Below are 11,887 nucleotides of genomic sequence, written 5' to 3' on the forward strand. Positions count from 1 at the left end.
TTTTTCTGTTTGCCTGACTAGGCCAATTGAATAACCATTCTTGTTCAATCCAAGAATCCTCGTTGGATCGACCCTCACTCACCTGAGGTATTACTTGGATGACCCAGTACACTTGCCGGTTAAGCTGTGGGAATTCTAAATCCCGCACCAAGTTTTCGGTGCCGTTGCCAAGGATTGTTTGTGATTGACAGCTACTAGTTGTTTAGTTGCTTAGATTAGGAATTTTTGTTAGTTTTGTTTATTTAATTTTTCTTTAAATTTTCGATTTTAGTTTTATTTATTTTTACTTAATTTCTGATTTTAAGTTTGGTGTACCTTTAGTGTTTTCCTCTTTTTATTTTTTCAAAATTTTTAGTGTCTTTTTCTTTTTAGTTTTCGAAAATTTTATGTTATTTTCTCATTCCTATTTTCAAATTTTTTAGTTTAATTGCTTACTTTAATTTATTTTATTTCTTATTTTTTTGGATATCTTATTGGGAGCCCTCTATACTTTGACATAGAGACTCCCACTTTTCTTTGTCTCTTGTTTATGAGCAGGAACTGGGATAAAAAAAACCCCTTCTTGAGTTTGATTCTGAACCTGAGAAGACCTTGAGGCGGTGTTTGCAACAAGCTAGAGCTTACAAAGCTGGAGAGAACCTTAAGGAAACTTTTGAGAAGGAAGTTGAAGAGCTTACCATGGATGCCAATGGTGGAAACCTGAACGCTAATGAGCCTGCAAGGAGGATGCTTGGCTCATACACTGCATCCATGCCTGACTTCTATAGGTGCAGTATAGCTGTACATGCTATTGGTGCAAATAATTTTGAGCTTATGCCTCAACTGATCACTCTAGTGTAGCAGAATCGCCAGTTTCATGGAGTCCCGCAGGAAGATCCAAACTTATTCATCTCTACCTTCCTGCAGATCTGTGACACTGTGAAGACAAATGGAGTGAATCCTGAGGTCTACAAGCTCATGCTCTTCTCATTTGCTGTAAGGGACAGAGCAAAGCAGTGGCTTGATTCTCAGTCCAAGGAGAGCCTGGACACGTGGGACAAGGTGGTCACTAGATTTCTGACCAAATTTTTTTCACCTCAGAAGCTAACTAAGCTTAGGGTGGATGTCCAGACCTTTAGAGAGAAAGATGGAGACTTCCTCTACGAGGCCTGGGAGATATACAAGCTGATGATCAAGAGCTGCCCTCCTGACATGTTTTCAGAATGGACCAAGTTACAGATCTTTTATGATGGCCTCTCTGAGATAGTGAAGATGTCACTGGACAACTCTGCAAGTGGTTTCTTGCACATGAAGAAGACGCCTGAAGAGGTGAATGAGCTTATTGAGATAGTTGCCAACAAACAGTATCTATACACTTCTGAGAGGAACCTTGTGAACACTGAGACTACTCAGAAGAAAGGAGTTATAGAGGTGGACACACTAGATGCCATCTTGGCTCAGAACAAGATTATGTTCCAGCAAATTAGTATGATTTCTCAGCACTTGAGTGGGATGCAAGTCTCAACAGTCAATACTCAAGATGCATCCTATGAGATGAATGGAAGCTACAACCAAGGGGACGCTTATGGCTATTCCCAACCCACTACTGAGCAAGTTAATTACTTGGGCAACTCCTCCAAAAATCTCAACAATGATCCATATTCGAATTCTTTCAATCAGGGATAGAGAAATCACCCTAACTTTGGATGGAGAGAGCAGCCATAGAAGCTCCAACAAAGCTTCAACAACAACCAGGGTGGCTCAAATCAGAATAGATTTAACAACCGGCAGTTTCACCCATCTCAGCAGCAACAAGGATCCTCTCAGAGCCAAGATACTCCTGACTTAGCCACACTAGTTGCTGAACTTTCCAAGACCACTTACAGCTTCATGTAAGAAATAAGAGCTTCAATTTGGAACTTGAAAGTACAAGTGGGTCAATTGAGTAAGAGGATATCTGAGAGACCTCCTAACACTCTTCCTAATAACACAGAGATAAATCTAAGAGAAGAGTGTAAGGCCCTTACCATGGCCAAGGAGGCCGAGCCTAAGGAGATGCGAGTTACTGAGTAATTGAAAACAGTAATATGCAAACAAGTACATCTTTACAGTTCCAATTCTGAGTAATTGAAAGAAGAAAAGGCTCAAGAAAAGGCTGGAAACATACTGTTACATGCCCCATTGGTGGCACAAGAGCCTGAAGTACCCCACCCTCAGAAGTTGCAAGAGGAGACTAAGGATGAGCAGTTCACTCAATTCTTGAAAATCTTTAAAAGATTACACATCAATATGTCTTTTGCTGAGGTGTTGGAAAAGATGCCTCCATTCACCTCGCCGCCGCAAGCAATGCCGCTGTTGCTGCCTTTAACGAACCTCTGTGATTTTTTTTCCGCCTTCATCTTCTTTTGATTTTTCCTTCCTCTTCATAATTTTAGATCTAATTCATGATCTAGTAGGAAGAAATAGAGAATGCTCGTTTTTTCTCCTTTATTTTTACTTTGATTGATCTTCTGCGTTGTTGTTGTTGTTGACGAGGGTGCCAGAGGTGGTGGAATTTTACTACACGATGAGGAGACCTCTCATATTTTTATTTTATTTTTTACTAAATTTACAATTATACCCCGTGAAAAAGGAGAAATAGATGTGATTAAAACCTGTGTGTTCTGGAATATTCACGAGCCTTCCCCTGGCAATGTACCTCACCACTCTCTTATTCTGAATTATTATCATGTTTTGTTTTTTCTTCTGTGTTTCTTTCTCTCATTTGATCTTTGTTTATTGTGTTTTCTTCATGCTACTCCACTCAGTAAAATTTTGAAGGGAGATATGTTCTGGTGAGATTCATGAAGATAATACAAAAAGTTGGTCTCTACGCTCAATTCCCAGTATTGTTATCGCAGATGTCAGCAAGTCAAAGGTATATGACTGCTACCCTTTTCCATCTGTTTAAGTTATTCCATAGTCAGGCACTTTGCTATTATTGTTTTCTATTACTTTTTTTATATGCTTCTAGAATTTTTATTAATGATGGCGAAGTATGTGCTATTTATAATATCATTTTTGTACTTGAAAAAGTTGAAATCATCATTTTTAGGAACTAATAGATTATTATAAAATCTCCAATCCAAGAGACTGGACTGGAAGAGTGAATAGTTTCTTATTACAAACATTTAGTAATAATGCACTTATTGCACTTTATGTGTTTGTTATTTTGCTTCTTAGAAATTACTTCTGTTAGTTCTGTATTTGGTTGTAGCTCCTGTTTTAAGGCTTGGAGTTTGTTATTCGTTGCATCTGAGTTTCAAAGATTTTATGATTTAACTTGAATTCTGCTTGTTTAAAACTGGATAAGTTATTGGTTGCTTGAATTACACAGTAGCAGCATTGAGAGTGTTGTTTTCTTTCTATATTTTGATTATTGATCGCAGTTGATGTTTCTTGGAAGAGGATCAAACATTGTTAACCCTACTTCTTAGAAGAGGATCAAACATATCAGGTTAGTGACATTTTCCTTTCCTCTGGAATATGATTTACTTTTTTTAGTCTTTATGATGCTAAGGCATAGAGAAGAAGTATAAAAAAACAAAGACAGGGATAGGCATCAGGACAAGGATAAGGAGCATAAGAAGCATAAACATCGTCACAAAGATAAAGATCAAAGCAAAGACAAGGAGAAGGACAAGGACATATGATAGATTTTAACAATTTTTTATTCACTACTATAAAATGGTCCTAGACTTGAAACAGAAGTCTTTGAGAACATAATTTTCAGAATTTTCTAAGTGTCTAGTTTGCTGTAGCCTCTTTACTTCTTAAATATAAAAGTACATGTACTAAACTGGAGACAACAATGTTAAGCTTCAACATCAAGTTGCTTCCTAATAATTGCTAAATCTATAATCTTTACATACTCGTGAAAGGTTTCTGTCACTGAGAAAAGGCACAAAAAGTGAAGTAGCTAATACCCTAGAAGAGGTAAGCTTTTGTATGTCTTATTTGTTTGGGACAACTTATGTTCACACTCGACACTCGAATATCCCATTCTTTGAACTCCTAAATGATTAGGAAATGTTTCAGGAGCTTCATAATGCAAGATCTACATTTGAGAAAGCTCGATTTAATCTGGTCAGTAAACTCATTTGATCAAAACATAAATAAGTTATCATGGTATGATTTTTTTTCACAAAGTTAAAATACCTCTCCAGGTTACTGCCTTGTCAAATGTTGAAGCCAATAAGAGGTTTGAATTTTTAGAAGTAGTTAGTGGGACAATGGATGTGCATCTTTGTTACTTCAAAAAGGTAGACATTGTGTTCGTATATGTATCTTCTGCACCATATTTTTTGTCACCGTGCTTGTCCTAAGTAAATTTTACTTGTAGGGGTAAGAATTGTTGCACCAGATGGAGCTATATATTAACTAAGTTTGAAATCAACTTCCAAAAGCTTTGTTTTTTCTATGGAATTTTATGTAATTGGTAAAATTATAATAAAGTGAAGCATGAAAAGTTATTTACTCCAAGCTAGTTCCTTTGCAGGTCTTGACTTATGCTCAACAGTCAAGAGAAAGGTCTAATTATGAGCAGGCAGCTCTCAATGAAAGAATGTAAGAATACAAACGGAAGATTGACCGAGAGAGTAGATGGGTTTCAAACGGTTCTAGTAGATGTCCTAATGGAGATGGTATACAAGCCATTGGTAGAAGTTCACATAAGATGATAGAGGCAGTTATGCAATCTGCTGCAAAGGGAAAGGTTGGAGAAGAGGCCTGTAAATTTGATGATAAAAAAGAATTAGTTATTATTTTCTCCAGATGGCTCCTCTAACATTTTCTTGTATGTACATCATTTTTAGGTCAAAACTATTTGCCAGGGTTATCTCTCAAAACGATCATCAAACTTAAGGGGAGATTGAAAAAGGAGGTTTTTTGTTCTTGATAGTCGAGGAATGCTGTATTACTACCGTAAACAAGTCAACAAGTCATCGGTTAGAATTCTAACATGAACAAATCAGTTGGTTTATGAATAACTTGGGCTGATATGCTTCTTCATTCACCTCATGTTATTGTTTTAATTCTCATGTGTAGGGATCTAGCAGTCAACATTCTGGTCAAAGGAATAGTTCTGAGCTCGGGTCTGGACTTTTAAGTCGATGGTTGTCTTCTTATCATCATGGTGGAGTACATGATGAGAAATCTGTTGCACATCATACTGTGAACCTTTTTATATCTACAATCAAAGTTGATGTTGACCAATTAGATTTGAGGTTTTGCTTTCGGATCATCTCACCAACAAAGAACTACACTTTGCAGGTTATTTGATATGATTTTGTAATTTCTTGGATTATGATATTATTACAGGAACAATAGTAAGGGATTTATAGATTAATTCCAGAATTATTCTTGTCAGTGTAGGCAGAGAGCGCACTGGACCAAATGCATTGGATTGAAAAGATCACAAGTGTTATTGCCTCATTATTGAGTTCTCAGATTCTTGAAAGGGTAACTGCCAAAAACTTTTGCTTGATATGTTCCAGTGGAACTTCTGTTAACTTTGATTAATGGTGCCCAATTTTTTCAGTTATTACCTACAATTTCAATGGGAAGTGCTCATAATAGGTCTACCAGTGAGAGTAATTCTTTTGAAAGTTCAGATTTTGATCACACAGCTATTGAAGAATTTACGGCAGAGAGAAATCCTGCTACAACAAATGTGGACCACAACTCGAGAAGTTTGCAGCTGCAATGATCCGGTATTAAAAATGAGAAGCCTTTTGATGTGTTGCGAAAAGTGTGTGGGAATGATAGATGTGCTGATTGCGGTATCCCTGAACCTGATTGGGCATCACTAAATCTTGGTGTTCTTATTTGCATCTAGTGCTCTGGTGTTCATTGAAATCTTGGTGCACACATATCAAAGGTAGGTCACACTAGTGATTTCTCTTGATCTCTATACTTCTTATATGTAAAATTCTTTCTTTAACTTCGAATACCATCTGTAAAGTTGCTTCAGAAAGAGCATATTATAAAATCTTTACTTTAAATTTTGAAATCCTCTAACTTCGATATTTAGGATTCAACAACTGCTTCTAGTTTGCGATGTTACTTTATTACATTGCTCATCATTATGTTATAAGCAGTTGATCATAAATTCCTTTTATTTGCCAAATTTTCATCATGTGTCATATTGTTAAAAAAGAAAAAAAAATTCAGCTTTGTGTTTAATAAATCCAACCCTTATTACTGTGGATTTCATAGTTGGTTTAATTATGCACAATTTGCTATAGTTTTACTCAATTTTCATTTAGGTCTCTATAGTTGGAAATTTTTTTAATCAGGTCCATATATTGAATAAAATTGTGTTTTCAAGTCCTTGAAATAGCCTAATGTTACAAAAAGTTATGAACCTTTTTTATAATTTAATAGATTTAACCAAAAACTTTACAATAATAAATTGCTTTAGAAACTTGGTTACAAAGTTTTAAACCTTTTTTTATTAGAATTTGACAGTAATAATTGTTATGATAGTGGTTATTCTTTGTGCAACTATGAAAGTTATGAAAATTCTTTTATTTATTTATATTATGTGAATTTTTTTGTAAACTAGGTAGTGTTTTAACTAAGATTGAAAGGTGAATTCACCCTATGAAGGGAGAAGGAAGCAGGTAAAAAATTTGCTGGAGACAAAAAAACTTTCTTTTTCTTTTTTGTATAATAATATTTATTTTATTTTATTTTGGAATTAATGTGACGGAGATGGCCTCTAATCTGGAGTCTTTTCAGATGCTTCTTCTGAAGAAGGTTGTTTCGTCGACAATAATGGAATGAGAGCTTGATGCCGCCATCACCGCAGCTGCCTGCGCTCGCTCTGAGAAGCGACAACTTGAAATGGCACAGAGAGCTTTTGAATTGCATGCGCAAGAGGTCACCAAAGAGCTTGAGAACACCACAAGTATGTTCATCATGAATCCTTAGAACTCAAACTATAATCATAATATGTAAATGCCTGTTTTAATCTGGAGTAACTTATTTTTTTCTGTTGTCCTTCAATATGAATGAGCTATGCATGTTGATTTTGGTTGAAGAAATTATTAAGTTGTTAATTTCCATTAGGGAGTAATTAAGTCCACATTCAGTTACACACTGATGTAGTAGCATGCCTTGAATTTTTGAAATTGTGTTGATGCCATTGTACCTGAAAACTTCAACCTCGGGTTTCTAGTTTCAAATCTTGTTTTGGTTGGGGAGAAGGGGTAGATTTTGGGATTTGCAGTCAGAAATTGAATGCAACTCTACTTGAGGTGTTTGAGCTACACATGGAAGAATTACGTGTAAAGCAAGAAGAAATTGCAAAGAGTGACAATGATATTAAACTTCTGGAAGCTATTATTCAAATGCTTGGAGGAAAAGAATCTATTTCCACGTCTATCTAAAATCCAGGGTGCTTCGTACTCCTTTTTTCTTCTTTTCTTGTTCATTATTTTTGTTAAAATTGCCATGTAAAGTGAATCATACTACTATGTAAATTGTGATGATTGATTTTCAATACTAAAATATTATATATTATGATTAATATTTTATTTATGAGTTACCTAATATTTTGTTTATGAATTATGATTTCTTGTTATTGGAAAATTTTAAACAAAAAATTGTTTAACATATTAAAAATGACGGTTAAAACTGTCTTTTTAAACGATAAAAAATATCACTTTTATCTGGTAAAAACAACGGCTTGTAACTGCCATTTTAAACAATTAAAACCCCATTTTAACTCGGTAAAAATGGCGGTTTTAAACTACCATTTTTAAACAATAAATAATTCCGTTGTAAACAACATGAAACGACATTTTAACCAATCAAAATCGTTTTATTTGGAAATAACGACGGTTTGAACTGCTGTTTTAACCAATAAAAAACACCATTTTATCTGAAAATAATGCCGGTTTGAAATCGCCGTTTAAACCAACCAGAAAGTGCCGTTTTATCTGCAAATAACGGCGGTTTGAACCACCATTTTAACCCAACTCAAAACTGCCATTTTAACCAGGTAATTGTGGCGGTTTTTTGAAAACCGCCGTAATAACCAAATGGTGCTTCAAATTATGGTGATTTTTCTTGAGCGTCGTTCAAGGTAATAATGGTAGTTCAAACCGCCGTAATAACCCTAAAAAACCGCCGTAATTACCAAGTTTTTTTGTAGAGTTTTAAATCCTGGGTCGTCTCCCTCGGACTATGCAAATGAGATGTCACACTCTTGGTTGTGAAATAAGGGGTTTCTTCAAGCATTAGATGAAAAATTAAAAGAACTAACGAATAAAATCACTAACAAATAATCAAAAAGAAAATTAATGCAAAGTAGAAGAAAGTAAGATCAAAACTAGTGAAAATGCGATAAATGCATAAAAGAGCCTTGTTTTGGGAATGAGAATTAAGGAATCCTATCATCGTCATAACCACAACTATGGCAACTATGATGAGTTAATCTTACTTCGTCAACCCCTAACATCGAGGAGTAAGTCAAGCTAGCGTTAATGGAAATAAAAGTCAACTAACAACCCAAGAATTACCACTAAATATCGGACATTATGACTCTAGTATCCTAGGAACTCATTTTCCAAGCCAAGGTGTGAAAATATACTCACAATCTATAGTTGGCATTTTCACAAACACTTTGTGGGCATAAAAACAAAACATGGTAAATTGCAAAAGAAAATGAAACTATAACCAAACTATTCACAATATCAACAATAAACATTCAATCAAGCAAGTATAAATCATAAAAGACCAAATTCATAAACAAAAGATTCAAGTAATCAAAATTGAGCAAATTAAGAAAATGACTTCTATTATAAGAAAGCAAGAGTAAATGTGATTAATTAAAGAGTACTTACAAAAGAGATGAGCAAAATCCAAGATCAAAACTGAAAGTATAAAATTCTACAATGAAATTTAAGTAAACCCTAAGAGAGAAATGAGAGAACACTACTCTACACTACTCCTACTCCTAATTATCTATCTAATGTGAGTAATGAGGCCTCCTAAGCGTATGTTCATTTTCCTTTGATATAGCCTTCAAATTGGCTTTAGCAACTCCAAAAATTGGGCCAAGAAGCCCCCAAAATCGCGAGCCACGTGCTTCATTAATGAAGTCACACGCTGGGACTTGTGTGTACGCACACTTGCTGATTTTTCCACTTGTGCGTACGCATAGGAGGTGGTACGTACGCACACTTCAGTGTGTGCTTCTCCTTTGTTTTTTCATTAAATCTCCCTTTTTGCATGCTTTCTTCCACTTCTACCAAACCATTCTTGCCTAATTGACCTGAAATCACTTAACAACATATATCACGGTATCGAATGAAATAAAAGTGAAATTAAAATGATCAATTTAAGCACAAAAATACATGTTTTTACATTTAAGTTCAAACTACAGAGAAATCACAAAAGTATGCTCTTTTGGTGATTAAGTGTGAGTTTATGTGATGAAATCTGTCCAATTCAAGCCAAAAATCATCATCAAATATGGACTCATCACTAGTTCAATCCTATAACATCAAAACACCATAATCTTCAATACCCATAAACCAAAATTTTGAAGTTGCAAGGAGGAAGGGCGGAGTGAGAAAATGAAATTTTTTTATCACTTTGTTCGGATGGTTTCGAAGAGTTTGACGCAGTGAACACCTAGCTGCAAATGGTGCGACGATTGGAGCTCCGATTTAAGAGATATGGAGAATTGAATATTAAATGGGGTTAGGGTTTAGTTCAATTGTTCTTCCCTTGCTCCCCCCTTTCAGCGTGCTTCAAGGAAATAATGGGGAAGAATAGGCTATGTCTTCCTATTTATATAGTGCCTTGGGTTTAGTTTAGGTCCAATCCAATCGGTTCGGTCCGTTGGTCCGGTTTTGGACCAAATTTTTTAAAATTAGTGTTAAAATTTATATTTTAAATATTTCTACCTCTCTAAATTATAAAAATTAATTTTCTAATTTTTTTTATTAATAATTAATTTATTAGCTAATTATTCATTAATTTCGCGGGATTTACAGCCTATGTTGTTTAACATCTCTGCTTGATTTGGACAGCACGAATGTGAATGATGTAACACAACCTTCGAAATGGTCCAAACATCAACGTTCTTCAATATATGTATATAAATTCTTGCAAGACAATTTAATCCAACTGAGGGATTTGCCTTCTCAGTTGGAGATATGTTCCATTTTCATTTCCCTTCTCTAGTACATGTAATCAATTGGTTCTTAATTTTATTTTCCTTCTTATTTGTGTTTCAAATTTTTTTAGAAAAATTTGGAAGTTTAGAATAATCTTTGTAGAATTTTCCAGCTTCTTCAAGCATGTTAAAAGTCATCCCAACATTTGGAACTAGCTATTCATCAACATCACACAGAAACTGAAAATACACCAAAATTATTCCAAAATACACCATATTAGAATCTAAAATACACAGAAACTTTGAACGAAACAGATTCATCAAAATAATAAAGTCAGATTCAAAACTCATACATTACATTTAAATTCAAACTATCAATCATGAAAAAAAAAATTTCACAAACAAAAACAAAATTATTCAATTACAAAATCATAAAACAACTAACAAATTACATTAACTAGATTCAAACTACACCTCACCACTTGATTTGATTCAAAATAATAATACAATTGGGTTTGGTTCAATTGAAAGTCTGAACCTAAAAATACACCAAAAGATTACCAAAATACACCGATTTACAATATAGAAACACATCGAAATAAGAATGGAACAGATTCATCACAATAATAATTCAGATTCAGAACTCCTACATTACATTAATTCAAAACATCGACCATGAATATCAATTTTCAAAGACAAAAATAACATTATTCACTTACAGAATTATAAACTACTAACGAACTACATTAACTAGAATCGAACCAAACCCCAGCCACTTAATTCAATTCAAAACAATAATTCACTTTGCTATGGTTCAATTGACAGTCTGAACATGAATCATTTATTATCTTCGACAACGAAATACCTGCTCAAACTTGATTTCACAGCTTGATTTCAAAAATTTTGATCCAAATCTTCAAATAAGATAAAAGAGCATTGAACTTGAACGAAGAAAACGCAAAGAACGAAGAGAACATAGAGAATGAAGAGAAATACAGATATCGCAGAGATGGAACAGAACGTAGAGATGCAAAAAATGGTGAGAAAATTCGAGAAAGAAAACAAAATTCGCATAAAAAAGGCAGTTATATATATATTCGCGCGTTGAGCCAAAAATTTTTTAGAAGTAGTAGGGGTTGAAGATAAATTAGGTCAAAATTACTTAATTAAACTTAGTTGATTAAATAACTTAGACGTAGAAATTAATTAACTGATTTTGGTAATTAATTTTAGTATACAAATAATATTTTAAAATATATATTAAATTATTTTTGCATCCCCATTTTATGTTTTTGTTTAATAATATTTTAGATTCAATGCATAAAATAACGAGGGTGTCAATTACCTTACGGGATGTGGATGCTTGCATGACTGTATATAATATATAATCCAAGTCAAGTCGGCAAGGGCCTCAGCTTCTTCATTTATGAAATTTGATCAATTCTAAGTTCTCTTAAGCTTCACTGCTCATTATATTATTCTTCATCAATGATCCCAGTCACCCAATCATGCTCTCCCATGCCAAGCTGATTGTATTATATACGTCGTCCCAACCCACCCAATTCTTCAGATATCGCTCGACAAAACAACCACGTAAGCTCTTCTGTTATCTCTGCTTTCCCAACATTATCGTCGTTTTCTTTGGACCCAAACATGTTTTCTACATTATTGTTTGTGACGCAGTTCTTCAATTCTAACTAGTTCCATATTGTTCTCAAGTTATTTTTTTAAATAATGCAA

The 11,887-nt window shown here is 34.2% G+C and overlaps 1 protein-coding gene and 1 pseudogene across 2 annotated transcripts in view; both read left to right on the forward strand.

The window, feature by feature from the left end:
* Positions 1,252 to 5,923, forward strand: LOC107633414 (annotated as a pseudogene).
* The window catches only part of LOC107630729 (cation/H(+) antiporter 18-like), a 4,942-nt gene continuing 4,586 nt past the window's right edge, over positions 11,532 to 11,887 (forward strand). For both annotated transcript variants that reach the window (XM_021119122.1, XM_016333946.2), the window contains exon 1: positions 11,532 to 11,740. The gene's annotated coding sequence lies outside the window, so the exon portion shown is untranslated. The remainder of the gene's footprint in view (positions 11,741 to 11,887) is intronic.

Source organism: Arachis ipaensis, chromosome B03, assembly GCF_000816755.2.
Source record: "Arachis ipaensis cultivar K30076 chromosome B03, Araip1.1, whole genome shotgun sequence".
NCBI classification, from domain to species: domain Eukaryota; kingdom Viridiplantae; phylum Streptophyta; class Magnoliopsida; order Fabales; family Fabaceae; genus Arachis; species Arachis ipaensis.